A 20,257-nucleotide genomic window follows, 5' to 3' on the forward strand; every position below is an offset into this window, starting at 1 on the left:
TTACTTATACAATAAAATGTAATGTTTATTGTTGTTACATCCTTAAATTGTGAACAAAACACATTAGGTTACATAATCAAAAAGTCCATGAAAAAGAATGCATGCAAAATATTTAAATGTGTTTAGAATTTCAAGAATAAGATACATGGCTGTGAATATAATTCCATTAGTGTCAAATTGGATTTATTTTATATGATATATGACTGTACTTTTAATTGGTTTAACTCTTCACATTTAGATAAATTCTGCATATATATATCTCCGCTGCACTTAAAACAGAGTATGTTCTTGCCAAGGAAATATGGCAGTCTTTTTTCTTTAATTTTAAAGGAAAGTTAACTAGCAACTAATGCTTTCCATACAGCTTAAAATTGTTCCTTATACATAATGCTCTGCCCCTTACTTGTCTGGTAAAATAGGATCTACATCAGGTGAAAAGTAAACAGGGGCTTAACTCCCCTTTGAAGTGATCCTAAGAGAAGCCATGAAAGTCTGGGGGCCATAGGAGGACCGCAATATTGCCAGTTGGTAGCAGTAATTTGGTGGCTTCACAGCTGCCCAGGTCACTTTTACGAAAAATAGTAAAACCAACAGAGAAAATTGAACAACACTAATGGCTGTTATAAGCTTTTAATTGCAATAAAGTATAGCATACACCCTTAGTAGTTAAAGGGTTACATTTGTAGATAGAAGAAGACATGGAAAGTAATGTACCTATGGCACTCAGAAAACTGCTCTTGATATTATTTAGAAGTTTTTTTTAAATAGAAAATCATCTTGAATTATGAGATCATTATGGAAGGAGTTGGAAACAGATATAGGGTTGAAGGTTATCCTTTGGCTTCTTCTAACCATAATCCCATAGCGTAATAAAGAAAACTTAGTGAAATGTAACTCAAAAAGTGATCAAATTTTTTCTTTTCAATGCTCAAGGCTTTAGCTTTTGTGCCCTGGACTTAAATAAAAGTGGATTCCAAATAGTAGGTCTGCTATAAATTTCAGCTTTATGATGCTCACAATGTATACATTTTGTTGAGTGGAATACAACTGAATAATGCATGTAACCTTTGAAATTCGTCTCACTGCATTTGTCAAAACATTCAAGTGTAGGTAAATGCTTTGAGAGTGCTGCTTATGGGGCTTAACAAACCATAAACAAAGCAGATGGAAGGGCCATTCCAGCTCCCATTTGGGTAGCACATAAAACAGCATACCAGAGGCAGGCTTGAATGTTTTTTTAAAGCTTGTGTACACCTAGCAGAATTTCGATTTAGATACATCAAAGGTAACCTCCGTATTCATGTGGTTTTTGCATGTATTGTATCCTCCACATACACAGATACAATGTACATACAGTATAACTGGCCAAAGGTCTGCTTTCTCCATATCTGAAAATATATGTGGTCTATAGCAATATTTCAAAAAGAAAGTTAAATTTTTGCTATTACACTTACAAAATATAAATACAGCATAATCACTAATGGCTGTTTGGGGCAACAACCACTTTCATCTGCACTCATTTCACACAGGAGCCACAACTGTTTAGAGCAGAACTCCAGCTTTTGAGTTGTGAGTCCATGCCAGTGTAATTTTGCACCCATATGGATTGTGTCCATGATGGCCTAGGCTTACAAGAAAAAGGGGGAATGATGTTGGGTGCAATTTACTACAGAAGAGGACAGATGTTGGACCTCAAAGTCATGAGCCTGAAGAAGACAACAATGAAGATAAATCAATTAAAGCAAAAGCTGCATGGCAGGGCGACCTACATTTCAAATTTATAAAAATTCCGGAGTTAGAGCCTTAGCTGATTTTCTTTCTGTATGATGATCTTAAATTGTAAAGCCTAATTCTATTCCATTGTTGGCTGATTTATTTAAGGAATTGTGTGCTTTTATTGTGGGTAGGGATAGCCCTAAACATCTTAACTGACTGCAAGGATGTCTAGAAGATACAAAGGATCCACAGGTGCTCTTTTCATATCACCTGCTGACACTGCCTGCAATAGTAGTTTACAGAGGAAGTGATCACATGAAAGAGGTTTTTATTAAAGCCACAACAGAAAACCGACAAATTACATTTGTAAAATGCTACTCTTTTGAATCTAACCTGCATTTGATGTTGATAATAGAACTTTTATTACCTCGATATTTGCATATTTTTGAATCACCCCAAGAGCCCAGTCCAAATGATATAAAAACAAATTTACAAAATCATGTGGCTAGGTAAGGTATTGTGAGATGCAAGTATGAAAGCAGATGAATCTCATTAACCTCTGTTCATTTTTATTATAATCACTGCCCACTGGAAACAACAACAGAATTGCTAAAATCTTACATTGTCTAATGGGATGATAATAGAATTCAGAGGCCATTAGGGTAAAAGCAATCCATATTTAACAGTTTAATAAGGTCCTTCTTAAGATTCAGTATAATTTTTCAAATGGACAAATTCTCATTAGACAATCAGATGTATTTATACGATTTTAAACTGATTTTGTTATACCTTACTCTTCATTAATGCCACACCATTATGAATATTTTCAGAGAAACGATGAAACATTATTTTACAAAACCAAGTGTGTTTAATCTGAAGCTTCAAAAGCCATTCAAATGTCACCCAGGATGTATCAACATACCCCTACATATTCAAAAGGTAAGTAAATCCATTGTAATCACAATTATTTGAATCTGCAACTTAAAAAGACTGCATTCATTAATCCTGAATGTCAGACGTCTGAAACTGAGCCTTTAACTGGCTTCTGCTGAGCATGAGAGTGAATACTGCTTAGTAGACCACGTATTCTGTTGCCATGGTGTAAGGCGCAATTTTAGAGCAAGATCTGAAAAAAAAATGTCAAAACTGCAATTTATGTTTTCTTAACCATTTCATGACTTAAGGGGTTTCACATCCCTAACATCTTGATTTATTTTTCTGCCATTATGGTATTTTTAGCAAAAAAAAACCTATACATTTTGCAAGCAGGCAAGGCATTCATTTCTTTATATGCAAAAATAAATCCTTTGCATTAAGGCAGCTCATTTTCTACAGAAGTAAAACTTGTACTTGGCCCTTTAATTGCAATGCATCACAACTCATTTTTCAGGTATGCTCCAATCAGGAAACATACCCTCAGAAATGCCTTGCAGACATCACTGGAGCACATATGTACATGTAGACAGAAAGATACTTCAAAATTATATCTGCAGCTCTAAGATGAGACAAAGGATAAAGAAGGTGAAAACAAGTATTTTATTAGAAAATGTTAATATTTTATGCTTCAGCAAACTAAATATCATTCAGTTAGGGTTTACATCTACTTTAAATGACTTCTGACTTGAAGTCATACTTACCTGCTCTGAGCAATGGTTTTGCACAGAGAAGTCCTGATCCTCCTCTTGTTGAGTCCCCTGCAGACTTCCAGGGCCTGAGACACCTAGCTAACAAGTAGGAAGCTTCACTTTCATCATTCACTGCATGCCCTGCTAGTAATATGGAGTTATGTCAGAGCTTACTGAGCTTCAAAGAGGGCAACTTGTTTATGCCCGCTTAGTTGGTGCCTCTGTGACTGAAGTTGCCAATTTATTTGCTGTGTCGCGAAGTACAGTATCAAAGGTTATGATGGCATATACAGTTTCTAGGAAAATGCTGGGTGATAAGGATAAGAGCAGTTGGTCAACTGACCAAAAGAGACAAAAGGACATTGTGTAGGATTATGACCCAGAATAAGAAAACAACTGCTGCAAAAGTGACTTCAGAGCTCAATCTCAGCCCAGTGAAGAAATGAAGACTGAGAATCATAATTTCAACAGAAACTTTAAATTGGATATTATTTTTCATCATTTAATGGAAAAAAAAGCAGAGAACTCAGTCAATCCTAAATAACAGACCAAACATCACACATTGGGGGTAATTTACTAAAACTGCATGGTGCAAAATCTGGAGCAGCTCTACATAGAATCCAATTGACTTCCAGGTTTTATTGTCGAAGCTTAAGTGAACAAGCTGAGGATAGCAGCTGATTGGCTACCATGCACAGCTGCACCAGATTCTAAGTGCACCCATTTTAGTAAATCTCCCCCATTGCATAGCTACATGGAGACCTTTCAGCATTCTACTCATGCCATGCACTGTTGCAGCAGTATGTCTACCAGTCATTCCTGGTTATGGTTCCTATCTTGAATAGCATACAATGACTGACATTTTCAGAAGCTCTATAAGCTGGCAAATAGATTTCTTTATTTGGAAATGCACTAATTTCATTAGATTCTCAGTGTTTGAAAGTACCCAAATGTGAAGTCTGCTAATCAATACAGTTAGAGCTAAGAGTGTGAAAGGAAAAGACATACATTCATTACTTACTGTTTGCTGAGGTTTCTCTTTTATTAATTAGAAACATATTGTAGTCATTAAAATGCCAGTTGTTTTTTTGACTAGGCTCTGATATGCATGTATAAGCTCATCTCAACTCTAATTAGGCAAAAAATATACACAGCAAAATAATCTTCACTTTCTAGTAGGACAGAGTAAAGTAAATGCCTTATAGAAGGTGACTGCAAAGCTTTCTGCATTTATTGTAAATGTAACCAAGATTTTACTTTAATTAATCAAAACAAATATGATTCATAATGATTTGATAACATTTGATGTTGTGTTCTTAAAATATGATGTGACAGTGTCATGAATCAAGCATTTCCACCATTCCAAAATATTATAGTGTGTGTTCCCTCATTATTTGAAAAAGAACAATGAGAGACGAAGACAAGGTCAACAAATCCTCATTAGAAGGTTCTCAAGTTAGTGCTACCAAGTGAGTCAGCACATAATGACACAAGTTACCCTCCAGAAATGGCAGAAATATATAAAAATGGGATTAATTGCCATAAGTTTTTAAGTTTATCCAAGCTGTTAAGTGACAACTAGATACTCCACAGCTGCTTCCAAGGTCATTTGATAATGATATATGAACATGGGAGGATTTAAGGTAGCTTAAAGGAATGCATAGTGTTTTTGCATACAATCTTTATTTATTATGTCCAGGACTGAAATGCATTTTTGATTTAATTTTAGTTATGTGAATGTAAAAATACTTAAGATGAAAATCCCATATTCACTACTTGCAGTCAGCATGTTGCAACATGAGCAACAGTGTGATTTATTACTATGCTGTGAATAGTCTTGTGACTTGAGTAGCCTGACATTATATGACCCACATTGTTAAATGAGTTAGAGAACAGAGACAGTAGCCATTGGGATATATTGTCTGATGGAGAAGTCAAGTCAGCAAGTGAAGAGCTAGTGCTACCCCTTGTTTGTTGAAGTACCACAGAAACATCTTTTTTAAGAAAGGTTTTATGCAATGAAATAAACAGGTTCCTTTCTACAGGGACACAAATACCATTCTTTCCAGTCATGAGATAAATTGTTGGTGCTTTCAGGTGCCTATTCTAAACAAAACTAGCTTTCACCTATAAGATTTGCCTATCTAGAGCTTGCTTTTCTTATTTGTGCTTTGTGCTTGCAGGATGCAGTAGACATCAATACATATTGAACTACTTTCATAATCAGTATATATAGTCCTAGCACAAGCCTCATTTCTAGGCATTTTAGCTGTGAATTAAGGATTATTTAGTTGATACTTTTAATATTTTGGTTTTCTTTAAATCAATTCATATATTGTATTGCATATAGTGTGTTAGCAAATCTACAGCAAACAGCACCAAACACTATTAAAATAGCAGCAGAGCTGCTGTTTCACTCTCGTATGCCATAATGACACAGCCAGCACACTATAACAGTAAGCAGAGTAGCTTTCGGTTATTAAATGGATTATTTAAGGATTTCATCAGGTTGCAGCATGTGATACTATAAAGGAATGATGCAAGCTCTATCATGATAAAGCGTCATAAACCTACTGCCACCCCAGTATATCATCCTTGTATTTTGTCTGACCATGGCCTGCAGTCTCCAAGGTCTTAGTCTCTTCAGAAATGCAAAGCCGTGAGAACTTAGATATGTCTCAATCGCATAGGTAACCCTATACAGAGAACTGAAAGCCTGCATGAAATTTATGGCACCTTTGTAATGGAGATTTAATCTATAGGGAAAGGTAAAGCATAGCACTTATTTTAAAACCGAGGTGTGACTTGACTGCACTGGAAACAAAATGTGCAAGGGCAGCTCTTTTTATTTACAGCCAAGAGAATTTTTTGCACTGCAACAAAGTGGCAATGTTTAATTAAACCCTGGTGTGAAGATACATATGTGTCAGACAATGTAAAAAGAAGGGAAAAAAAATCAGCTCACTTAAGGAATAATCAGTGTTCATGTATACCAACATTGTGTGATATAAAACTGCATTTTCAGCAGCACCATCCAGAATAAATTAGAGTCCGTAAAAAACAGTCATAAAATACATATTGCATTTGTGGGAAACCTTAATACTACCGCTGTATGCATGTGGGAGTGCTTTGTATTCCAGATTGCAAATGAGCAAAAATAAGAGGGGATGGGTGATTTTATACCAGCACGCAGAAGTGGTAATACATTCTAATTTGATTTACCGGCAGCCCTTGGCTTTTGTTAATTGAGGTAGGATGAAAAAAAAAACACCACCTAGGAATTACTGGTTAGATAACAACAGTTGGCTTGAAAGAAACAACTGTTAAGCACTGGGGCTGCACATGATGAGCTAGCATTGTGATATTTATTATTAGATGAGCATAAAAGACTTGACCATATGCTTAAATTTGATTCTCTTATACAATGCCCCAACAAAGAATAATATATGCAGTAAATGGGTTCATTATTCCTGATGATGCTATGTACATCTGTAGTGCTGTGACACTGCTACACAGTACTCAGGGAGAAAATGCTGCATGGCAAAGTATGTGTTCAGGTGTTTATATGTAAATATCTAAGCATCATGGTAAAAAGTATAGTGATCGCACAAAGTCTGAAATGAATGTTGGCTGAAAAATAAATATTTTATCTCTTCCTGTAATTTATTCTATTTACTGGTTTACATACAAGAAGAGAGAGGGTCGAAACTGTGCTGTATCTGCCAAAAAAGATTTTAGCATGTTAGAAAAGTTTTTTTACAAGAGCCCAGGGACATTGTAATTGCTGAAACCATAATTTTTCATAGACAAGCAGTGAATGCAAAACAAGGCACAATATGGGATGTATATGTTATGAAATTAAACCCTTCTTGCTAAAATTTTATCACTTTCCATAGGTGGCAAGCAAATAGGTAAATAAAGATTGCATTGTAATGTATTAAATATATTTTAGCAATACATGTATTTAGGATATTTAATTAACTGAAAATAGGCTATTAAGAGGTATAGATGGAGCACTTGGTGCCTCCTTGTATCTCACTTCAGTGACCATCCATGGTTCTGCTCCATGGTGAACTCTGTTCTCACTCACCTGGCAGTCTCACTCATTCTTCTACCCTTTTTAAATTATGAAACATCTGAAACACATGTTTTGTAGATGTTTCAATTCCTTCTTTTGTATTTTATATAACATAAACGTACACAATCCCCAAAGGAGTACTGGAATCATATTGTGAATGGCAATACAACTATGCAGGCCTGGTAACACAGCAGCAGAGATTGTACTTAGAATCTGGTTATTTAAAACCTACATTTAGTTAAATCAAAAGGTAATAAACCACGTCAAAAAAAAAAATTCCATGCAAGGTAAAGGCATAATGTGCTAGTATGCATCGCATATGTAAAACTTTCCTTAAAATGAAGGCCTCCAATGGCACCCTGTCACTGCTGTAGAGGTTTCCATCTTCACCCGGTGTTCCTTCTGGGTTCGCGAGATCATGCCATCTGGATGGCTAAGCCGCGATGATGTCACTCCCACGCATGCACACGGGAGTCTCAGGACATGGCATAGCGTTCTGAAGGAATGGCACGCGTATGCTGTTCCTTCAGAGCACAGGTGCCGGCTGTAAAAGATCCCAGATATCTCCTAAATGGTGCACGTTTGTTTAGGAGATATTAATTTTACCTGCAGGTAAGCTTTATCATAACATTACCTGTAGGTAAAAAGTAACAAAGTGGCTTTCACTACCACCACAAAATTCAGCTCAAGGGAGAGTGCTTACATTGAATGTGAAGTGTTCCTTGTGCTGGTGGCTGTTCTCTTAGTTGAAATCTTCATCCCTCTGCCCCCCCATAAACCCACAGTGGTAATCCTTGTCAAAAGTGATGACTCTGCCTGCTTTTCCACCCCCTCCTCCATTCACTGAAGCTAAACTATAGCTTGCAGCAATGAAACATGTTCTATGAAAAGAAAAAGTGGATATTTCATCCAAATGCCCATCTTCCATTCATAGAGCACTTTTTATTACAGGATCCTATAGTACAGCTTCTATGAATGGACAGGGGGCAGGACAGGAGAGCATCATTTTCACTCCTAATGAGTTCTTATGACAGATACAATGACTCTATTAACTTCCACACAACTGGAAGAATAATGCCTAATGAATGAATGGAGGAGGGGTGCAAAGGATGGTCATAGTTGGCACTTTTGATGAGTACCCATGACAGGAAAATTACTGCTGCAAATGCAATGGAGGGGCAGAAAAAGAAAGATTTCAACTAAATACCATCCTATGTGCTGATTTAACTAACTAAATTTAGGCTTTAACTGTCCAGCAATTACCAAAAACTGAAACAGTAATTGGGAATGTCCTGGCCCTTTAACCTCCTTAGCGGTCTATTTTGTCCATATTTCTGTGCTCAAAGCGGTACATTTTTTTGCATGGAAATATGTATTTTTTTATTGTAGGCCTGTAATTTTTAGGAATAACTCACCGAAATCTGTCCGAACAAAAGTCTAGTAAACATCCAAGGTATGTTAAAATTTGAAACACGAAATCATAAATTATAATTTAATAAATAATCAAAAAATAATAATAATATAATAATAATACATTTAATTCAATAATATAATCACACCAAAAACACTGAAATTTGAAATATAGCGCCAAGTTTGCACATCACTGAGCAAAGTCGCAAAATCATTTTCAGTGTCTGATGACGAATTTCGCCACGAATCATTATCACTCAATTCTGCAAGTAGTTCTAATTTACTATCACTGTTCTCTAGCTGGTCTAAAACCGATTTTGACCTAAAGGGACACTTTTTGGACGCCATGGACATTTCTCAGTTTCCAGGCAGAAAGAACGGTAAAAATGTAGGCAGGGCACAGGACAAAGCACTAGGGACAAAATGTATGTGAAATGCTTTGATACAGTAATGTTTTACTATGTTATTTTAGTATATTTAGTGAATGTCACTTTTTGTCATTTTCAAATTTCCCACCAGTTCCATCCCGTGTACGTCCCGACGCTTGCAGGGGACGGAAACCAAAAGACAGATGCCGGCATCCGCCGAAGAACATTACAGGGGACACTGCAGGAGGGACATCGCGGGAGCGCAGGACAAGGTAAGTGATCGAGGGATCCCGGAGCAGCGCCGCATGGTAAGCCCGAGTGTAGCTCGGGGTTACCGCTTGTGGTACTGAAACATTACCCCGAACTACACTCGGGAATACTGCCAGGGAGGCTACAATTGTTGTAAACCCAAATGTAATGAATAATGGTTTTAAATCCACAGCTTTATTTAAATTATTCCTTGTTCAGACACTTTCTGTTATCGGGATGACAACAACTGTCTGCCAACCCTGTACTGTCACAAACAAACTCTATCGTTTTGAAAGTCCCCAAATTGGAGCATATATATATATAGCAGTGGATAAATTCCATGTGCACCTTGCTGTAAAGGCAAGTTGAAAATTTGGGTGGTTGTCATCTTTTTTGTATAGCTTGTTTGCTGATTTGGTGTAGGCATACCCCAATTTATCAGACTATCGCCTACTTTGCTCACTTTTAGGCGATCTCTGAAAGCCTATCTCTTCAGGGAAGCCTATCCTGCCCTCGGCTAATACTGGAATCTTCTACTCTTCCAACCAGTCCATCCCCCACAGTTACTACCTTTTGTACCACTAGCCCCTCCCTTCTAGATTGTAAGCTCCAAGGAGCAGGGCACTCAAATCCCTCTTGTATTGTACTGTATTGTTGCTGTATTGTATCCCATTATATTGTAAAGCACTGAGCAAACTGTTGGCACTATATAAATCCTGTATAATAATAATATTAATAATAGGCATACATTTGATGACTTCAGCTGCCATTGTGCTTTTGCTGGGCTTCCATTGTGTCCATGTGGCTTTAAGGAGTGGGATCCCTCCAGACTAACCTGCCCTTAAATTATCCACTGCTATACAGTATATGCTCCAACTTTGAGACTCTCAAAAATATGTAGTTAGGACCACAGTGTACAGAATAGCCTTGATGTGGGCACTGTGGCTTCCACATATATTTGCAAATGTGTGTAACAAAACCCTCTGTTTTTATTGTGAATTGTTAAACAGGGTTGATTTGGTTTGTTGTCAGGTTAGCTGGTAAGTGTGCTAGAAAATTTGTGCTTTTTTGTGATGTGCGTTGCTCTTCCATGTTGCTCCAAAGCCTAGTTATAAATTAGGGTGGTTGTCATCCCTTTGTGTAACCCTGCGCTATCACCCTGTAATGCATGCTTTTGTTAGAGACTATCAGTAGCTATGCCATGCTGATTGGACAGACATAGTTCACTGTTCATCCGGAAGCCCACATTAAGCCCTGGTTCACACCGGATCCAACTTTGAAATTGCTCAACACGTCAGTGCGACTTCAGGTGCTTCTTGGAAGACATCTGTTCGACTTCATTCACAGATGTCTATGCAGGTTGCATCTGAAATCGCAAAGAGTAGTGCAGGAACTACTTTCAAAATCGGTGCAACTCCGACAGAGTTGGAGTCACGACGATTTGAACTGTTCCATTGAGGACAATAGGGTGAGACTTGTCATGCGATTTGAAACTGTGTGAACCAAAGCTAAGTAATGCCATGCAGCTGCAGCAGCTAGCTCAAGAACATGTAGACTGGAAGTGGGTGCAAAGAGGTTGGAAGAGATCAGTGGGATTGAGCTGCAAATATGATGAAAAAAGGGTGAAGATGGTATATTCTGAAAAAGAAAAAAAATGACATGGCAATTGTTATCATACACAGTGCTTTAGCAAACTAAATGTCATCCAGTTAGGGTTTACATCTACTTTAAGCTCGTTCACTCTAGTAAGCTTAGGAATTAGATTGCATGCTCTCCAGGGTAGAGTAACCTATTAATTCTGTCATCTGTGTTGATCCCTAGCAGCACAGAATAAGCAGACCAAAACAGAGCTGTCAATGCTTCAAACAATTCATAGGCCAAACATGAGTCCTGGCAATTTGGTGATATGCCTTTTAACGGCTCAACACCACCTTCTATACTCTGCACAACAGGAGTGAACAGACATCAGGTCAAAGATATCATATTGCTACTTGCATGCAGCTGTGTAATTTATACACTTGCTCAGCTGGTAAGTAATTGAAATGTTAATCCGCTGCTGAAAAAAAAATGGTAAACTGAGGTTGTCATTTGTGAAATAAAGAAATCAAGCAATCAGGTGCAAGAATCCATTTCTATATAAGCACAAAAGCCTCTGTAGATTTTTCTGCAATATGATGCCTGTGAACAGCCACCTTTTGACAGTTAAAAGAATACATGTAGAATTATAGAAGAACTAGTGTTCCCAAAACAGCTAGATTATTTAGAGTTCATTGCTAAATGCATTCATACTAAACATAATAGTATATCCTCAGGGGTGGACTTACCATTTGAGCACTCGGGCACTGCCCGAGGGCCCAGGGTCAGTAAGGGGCCCCATGAGATGCTCCTGGTACCTTTCATTGGCTTTTTCATAGGCTTTTTAGGTGTGGGCGAGGACACAGGGGCCCCATGATCCCTTATTGCCCGGGGGGCCCATGAGTTGTCAGTCTGCCCCTGTATACCCTTTATGGAGAAGAAACTAGTTTAAACAGGGTCAACCTGCTTGGAACTTGTAGCCTTGTCTAACCTTGTAATACTCTGTGGGGGTAATTTACTAAAGGCATCTAGGCTGTTTACTTTGCAAGTGAAGTTACAAATTGCAAGGACGTTTGCTTCACTTTGCAAAGAATATCCAATCATGAGCAAGAAAAAATACAGCGTTTTTGCTTGCACATGATTGGATGATAGAAGTCAGCAGAGCTTCACCTCACTCATTAGGCTTTGGGGCAATGTTCCCTTGGAACATGAAAAGTCTATTTTCTTTTAGAAAGTAAACCTCCATATCTCCTAACTGGAAACTACACCCAGATTGCTTCTGGTCCACTTTTATATTTCTCTTTGTTCTTCATAAAATGTTTATTACTGCAAGAACCCATGTTTTCAGTTAACCTTTATACTAAAAAATACATGTGCACATGTTAACACCACTATAAATAATCAATAATGTTTATGGAAATGTTTCTTTTAAACCTGTACATAGTGCAAGTGATTGCCTAAAGATAAAGTGAGGTATATGAAAGAACATGTTTACTCCAATCATCCAATCACCTGCAGAGGTTCAAAAAAATTGAACTTCCAATGCACATGACTAGATAGTTAAAGTAAATAAAGGGTTCTTGTCTTTTCCTTATACTAAATCCTCATTCACACATGCACACTGTACTTTGAATGGGCCATTTTGTTCTACGTACCCAGACTCCAGGTACTATACGGAGACCGCTGACTGAATTCTATTAGGATAAGGCCATTCACCCACACCAGCACTCCTGTCACATTAGGACAAGCATCTGTGTATGCACATCACACAGCACCTGTAGTCTAGACAAGCAAAAATAAATGACCGGTTCATGCATGGTATACAGGCCTCAATGCCCAAATGAATGAAGCCTTAGAAAAAAATGTATTGTTTGTGAAGACAGACATCAAATAGTATGACCACTAAACATGATTGCAAAGCAGTGCTAGCAAATACAAAGTTATCTACAAACAAGCACAAAATAAGGTGCTAATACAATGCACGTAGCCAGAGGTTGTGCAGACACTAAAATAATAAAGAAAACCTTCTGCAAAATCATTCTCTTTTATCTTTAGAGCTGTACCTTGTATGTACAGAGAAAAAATTCCCTAGAACATTGGTGTGCTTATGTCATCATGTTTGACAAGAAGATTTTGACTTATCACACCCAAGAGCACATAGATGTTAATGGCCACAAGTGAACACTTTGCGGAGCAGGATTGGTTAGAGAAAACCTCACCATTCCAGCAATTTTAGCTGTTGAAAGCTCTATCAGTCATAAGACAAGGTTTCACAAAATTGAAAATTATTTCTTTATCTTTAAGGAATAGCAGAAGGAAGGAATTTATGATAGTTAGCTAATTCGGAGCTTAAAGACCCACCCATACACCAACAAAATGTGTAGTCATTCTAGAGAAGCAAATATTACTTAGGTCTTTTGTAAAGATTTGCAGATATATATATTGCAGTTATGCTTCTATTAACCAAAGTACTAGGCTTCTGTTTGCATAGATCATTAGCGCACCCACATTAATTAAATTATACAGGCAAATGTCCTCTAAAATGTAATGCTTACCAGGATGTGATATCATACTGAATATATTTTGTGCAATAAAGTTTCTTTTGTATGTTCACTATAAGAGTAGTCTTGCCACTATAATTTGTACATTTATGAATGTGATATATATTAATTCTTCAATTATTTTATGCATAACATGCATATATTCTCCATTTTCTTACAATGCCTATATTAGGTGTGTATTAAGGGTTTATTTTTCTCATACACCATAGTCATTGGCAGGTGACATTTTGTTAATAGACACCAGTGACTACAGAGATTACAAGGGTCATGCTTTAGAATCATGGTAAAGATCATTGGGTAGTCACCAATATATTTACAGAGCTACGCACTTGTACACATGACAGCACCGAGTCCATATGTCTTGTAGTCCTTGTCACAGATGAGTAAATTGATGCTGATTTAACTTACCACAGTAAACTAAAATTGTACTTAATCAACAAATCTGAAAATCTAAATAGATTTTAAAGCATTCAGCAACAATATATATACAGTTCTGTTTGCCAGTTCCAGTCTTGCTATGTGGGCAAGCCCAAACCATGTTTGAAGAAATGCTACCCTTTGAAATAAAGGGAGCTAGACAATGGATTATGATAGTACTGTCTTAACTCTACTTTCTATTTAGCAGATACATTTAATTAACAAGGGTTTAGTTAACTAAGATAAATTGTTTTATCCCCACATTCTGGCCTGTCTGCAGCCCTTGAGAACGAGTCCTGGATAACAGTTCTGAAGGGTATGACAATCTGATACCCTCTGCCCCTTGCAATAGTGATGTACATGCAAATGACATGTGCCTTCACTGTCTTCCTATGAGCATGGTTTTGTATATGGTTGTATATGGTGCCTAGAACTGGTGGATACACTCTATTTAAGCCCTTTACATAAAATTATTGTTTATATATATATATATATATATTTTTTTTTTTTTTTAATTTTTATTTTCTTTTTTCCTCTCTCGTTGCGAGAGAGACTTGGAGTGGCTCCACACTATACAAAGTCCACATGCAGTTGTTAAGATGCAACCCTATCGTGTGCGCAATTGGCAGTCTGTATGGTACCTAAATGCTTTGCAATGCTTGCTGTGAATGTGATTTTCCTAAAAATAAATAAATAACATATCCACACTGGGAAATCAGAATTATAATATATATATATATATATATATATGTGTGTTATTTTACCACAAATTAAGGCATGGCAGTATAAGAAAAACTTCAAAATGAATAAAGCAGTTTAAAAGAGTAACATAACAACCAAGAAGACCCAAATTAGCTAAAAAATCTATTCATTTATAATTGGAGTTAGGAGTATGATGTGTTTGTATACACTGTGATGAAGGTATTTTTTATCAGGTGAATTAAATCTATATTAAGTAAACAAGAGAAGTGCATTTGAAATGAATGTCACTGACAAAGCACTTTACTTAGAATGTTTTTTTAAGCCATTATTGGCTCTTATTTATACTAGAGTATGTTATGTTCTCTGTTTGAAGGCCAAATTACAGCAGTGGCACATTTCTCCCAGACAAAATAAGGAAAAAATATAATGGCATGATAATTTCCACTTAAAAAATGTAACGGTGAAGTAGAGGGGAAAGTACATTTCCATTAAGAAGGTTATCCGCTTTATTTACAAAGGCTTTCACATAGTTTCTGTCAAACCAGTAGTCAGCGTGTATGAATGTGCTCATCAATGTGTCTAACCAAGGCCTTGTCGACCGATTCCTTGTTTGTGATGTTTTAATAGCTCCACTAAAATACAGAATGTGTATTATGTTTACTACTGTATATGCAGCAAAAAAGGAATTCACTTGTTCTTTCAATTTGTTGAGCCAACATGCTTCACGGGGCTGAATGCAATTTTATTACTATCTTTCTACTTGTGACAAAGCATGGCTTCATTATATATACCATATATATATATATATATATATATATATATATATATATATATTTTTTTTTTTTTTTTTTTTTTTTTTTTTTTTCTCAAGCTCTGATGATTTCTATAACAAAATAGGATTTTACTTGGGGATATAGAGCTAATTAAGCATAATGTAAGCATTGGCTAATGCTAAAAGGTATCATTACATTGTCAAACAAAAGTCTTAAGTCCAAAACGTATTTTTCACATCTTTCTCTAGATCAATAGTTTCTTACACAACATCAAAGGTAGAGTGCATATAGGGCAGTACAAAAAGAAAGATTGACGATGAACCTTAATACATGTGCAGAAAATGGACAAATCCAATTGATACATTTCTTAGGTGCTGTGCTGAAACCAGCATTAAATGTAACACAACCCTTGAACTGCTGGCTGTTTTTTTACCCCCACACTGGCAATACAAAGCAACAATGTCAAATTGATGGCATATTTTCCTCTTGCACCGATAAGAGCCTTTGTGCCAAATCTGTTCACCAAAAGTATGGAAAATAAATAACTGTAAACTATTTCATTCCCCTCCAATGCAATATTTAAAAATGTGTGCCTCTAATTAGTAAAACCACCAAGCTTCAGTAAATAAGATGTGCTAGTTGGTAAATGCGTAAACTATTATATTCAGAACAATAACTTGGAATGTATTACCAATAGACCAGTATTTCTAAATACTTTAGTCCAAAACAAAAATATCAGTAATTATACTAAAAAAAATAAATCAAGAAATCTGATCACAAGATAAGGCTATGTACCAAAACCTACCAGAAGCTCCAAATTCTACTTGATCACTACATTTGATTTTAGGTTGACTCAGTTCACACATACTTCATATCGAAGACTATGCTAGCAGCAGCCTAGTCACCAAGCATGCTAGGAGGTTCATATGTCACAAGTCAAAATGTGAACATTAGACATTCCTCCAAACATAGCAAAAGCACCATTAAGATAAAAGGTAAGTATCTAATAATATGACTTATTTATTACTGAATTTTGCCTGGAGTTCTAATTTAAACTCCAAAGTAAGGAGTTCCCTGTTGTCCTAAAATGCCAGGAAAAAAGTGAGATGGGGAGGCTGCAGAGCCTTTCATTTGACGTTGATCACTTCTACATACTAGAACAGGTCCAAAACTCCAAATATGTATATTTTTATGTTTTCCTTGGCTTGCTTTTTTGAAGACGTGAATGTTTTTTCAGTAGGTGTGAAAGTCTAAAATTCTGCAGCTTGTGTACCCATGGAGACAATACTTAATATTGATTGAATTTTCAATCTGGCTTGTAATCATGTCAAATACCCAATCTGATTGGGGGATTAAGCATTGATATACATTTCTCCTGAATCTTACTGGTCATTTAAGGTGAACACAACTGAGATCGAAAATTACATCTGAAACACCTTTCCTAAATTAACTCTCTCAAGCCCGAAAAACTGACATATATAAATGTACAGCATTTCTACGACTTATAATATATATATGAATTCTATGTACATATATAAAGATGACCCATGACAAGACAAACATATTAATTACCTGTTTTAAAATTGCTATTTTTTTTCAAAATCAGCCAATTAAAGAATATATTTAGGGGCATGAAAAAAGTAAAAGAAACATTTTTTTTGAATAATAGAAAAACAGTGTATCTATCGTGATCTATATTTTGCACTCATGCAGTAAAACTGCCCATGTATGAAGTACTATCAATTGTAGCTCAGTAGAATTTTAACATATGAGGAATAGTTTAGAAAATAAGATGTTGTGGATCTTGACACAGAAAAATGAAACACAATGATATATTATTATTTGACATAACAATGAGGTACAATAGGTATCAAAACGCAATCTTTCGCTAGTGTGAGCCAGTTTGATAATTACACTGAAAAGCACGGACACATTTTTTTTTTTTTTTTTTTTTTTATATAGTCAATAAAGAATGAGCAAAATTTCCAAAGCATGCTTGCACCTGGTAAGTATTTCTGTGCAAGCACTGATATGTTTATTTTTTTTTAATTATATTTAAAATAGATAATATATTCAAGGTGCATTGTCTTCGCTGTACTACACTATACATTAAAATACAAAAAAGCACACACATAGCAGGGACTATGTACACTGTGGACTGCGGAGCTGTCAGTTGCTGTTATATGTCTACAAATAAATACTTGTGCAGATAGAGGTCAGTGCTTACTTGAAATTGCATCAGTAAAATATCCATCTATGCAGTGCGATTATATTCCTCTGGGACGAATTTCTCATTTTACCACAAAGACTCCTATCATAACTGTTTCATATCAAGAAGTACTTCTGATTTTCAGGTTACCGGCAAAATTCACATTACGTTTTTTTTTCTATTTTTATCCCTTCCCATTGAACTTCATAAAGTTGTCTATGTAACTACTTTTTCCTGGTGCTCAGAAACTCTACCAGTCAAAGCTACATGTAGTTATTTGCACTGGGTAATCTGTAACATCCTTTTGTAGGTCTTTGTGCATTTTAATATGTCTCTGATGCTAATCAGCCTATTAATGTGAGCATCTGCCTGAAGCCCCTCAATAGCCATTTCAGGCTCCTAACACACATTTTACTTTGCTTACAATTTGTAGATAATGCGTGTTCTGCATTTCAATTAGCCACTTAAATGGCTGATTACACTTATCAAAATGTTAAAGTGCTTGGCGGGATTAAGCAGTTACTTCACCTTATATGTCATAATGTTAACAAATATATAGAAGACCTAAAGTAAAAAAAAACAAGAAGAAGCAACTCATTCAAATCTAGACAGCGCAGCAGCACCCTCAAAAGCTTCGAATAAAACACAAAGGGAAGGTTTATTACGTTCTTGAGATTAATCACCCACTCAGGTAAGTGGTAACAGCAGGTAGTGCTAGGTTTTACTTTGCCTTTCTAATCCAAATGCTTTATGTTCCTACATAGTTAAGCCTTTCTTTACTCTCTAGCAACATCTACTGGTAAAGTAACGGGAAAGCTTTCATATAGAAACCCAGGCAGGTGTTACTGGTGCTGCACCTTACTATAATTTGCCTTGATTCCTCTAAACTCTTGATTGTATTCTGTATAATTGCTTTAACAGTAACCTCACATAAAACAAGTGCGCTATTAAAATATTCACAGCTGCAGGTGTTCCTTTAGACATATACATAGCAGCACGCTCTCCATATGTATCACCGTAGAATGAAACGAGTAGTATTGCTGTAACGACGATACAATGCTTCAAGGATGAAACAGGTGTGAGCACACCCCCCTCCACTATGTGTGAATGTTTGAGTATATTACATATACATCACTTCTACACATAACCTCACATATATGCACAACTCTAGCACAATGTAATAAGATAGAAATAAGAATAAATAAAAGCTGGCACACACAGAAGTAAAAACATGTATACAAACACAACATGCAGAAATAGCATTCAGGGAGAATTCAAAATACGATGAGCAGCTCCGTAAAATCTTTCACTTTTTGATGCCCATCACATAGACCAATAATCTGTTCACGTTTACAATCTTAAATGCACAAAAATCCTTTAGCATTAACAGGGATCTTACTAGAACACTTTAAAGACACCCATTCATTCTCCTGAGCTTCTACCTGCGCTTTCTAAAAAGAAAATATCTCTAAATTTCATGGAAAGCAGATCATCGAAGCACAGTTTTGTTTCAGAGCATATGGGATGCCATTTGGCATGAGAGCTACTACAAAATCTAATAATCAAATGGGAACAAGGTTTTCTATGAACTCATTCAGTGCTGAAGTGCCCTGCTGCCTTCTGATGGTGCAGGCCCATCAACAGCTCATTGGGTTAATGTAAAAACAAACTCCTATAAAATACCTTGATGTGGCGCCTGCTCCACTACAGCAAGAAGTGTCAACAGCTTTAATGCCAAAAGCAATCTAACGCATTTATTTCAAACTTTAAAGTACGGTCCTTTAAAAGGGAACATGTTATTTCTAAGTTACTTCCTTGAACTACAGAAACTTGCCGTATCATGGGATTATAATTATATCTCTTGTTCCTGTATGCAGTGAAAGCCTGATAGGATTAGAGGACAATACTGGATATTCAGGGAGAAAAAAAATCAATGGGTGCCTTGAAAGCTGGGTAATCAAGATACTTTTTGTGAGCAGAGCTATGCTAGGTCAACTAATTTATCATCGCATTCTTACATATGCCAAGTGCACTATGTATATCCAGCTGCCACTAATATTCAATGCATACTGAATAAAGCCTGCATTTTGCTACTTTTTGGTATGGAAATTTCACGGTTGGCACCGTTTCCTCAATTAAAGAAAAAAATCACATTGCATACAAAAAAATCATATAGCCAGCCAAATTCCAACCAGCACCTGTCTCTTTCCTTAAGTTTATTTCAAAAAATTCAGCTCTTCCTATTCAAAATGCGTACTACAGAAAATACTTCAATTTGCCTAAACTGCAGTTGTCCAGCAACTTAATCCCTCAGCCAAAATGAGCATATTACCCCATCATCATAGTATTTACGCCATCGTTAAAACAGTAATATAACGCAATTAATGCAATCAAGACGTTAGCATCCATTTTTCACTTGCAATATAATTATCAATATAATTTTGGTAACAAAAAAAAAAAAAAATCACATGCTTGAAATATCTACATAGCTTGCTGAATAAATCAATATATGCATAACATCAACAGAATGAAATCTAAAAAAAAAAAATAAAAATTGCTGCAGCTTTAAATAAA

The 20,257-nt window shown here is 36.2% G+C and overlaps 1 protein-coding gene across 9 annotated transcripts in view; it reads right to left on the reverse strand.

Moving 5' to 3' along the window:
• TENM2 (teneurin transmembrane protein 2) overlaps positions 1 to 20,257 on the reverse strand; it is a 1,359,942-nt gene that overhangs the window by 1,338,984 nt on the left and 701 nt on the right. The gene's annotated exons all lie outside the window — the stretch shown is intronic.

This window comes from Staurois parvus, unplaced genomic scaffold (assembly GCF_062004578.1).
Source record: "Staurois parvus isolate SC_StPar_1 unplaced genomic scaffold, SC_StPar_1.0 ptg000930l, whole genome shotgun sequence".
Classification (NCBI taxonomy): domain Eukaryota; kingdom Metazoa; phylum Chordata; class Amphibia; order Anura; family Ranidae; genus Staurois; species Staurois parvus.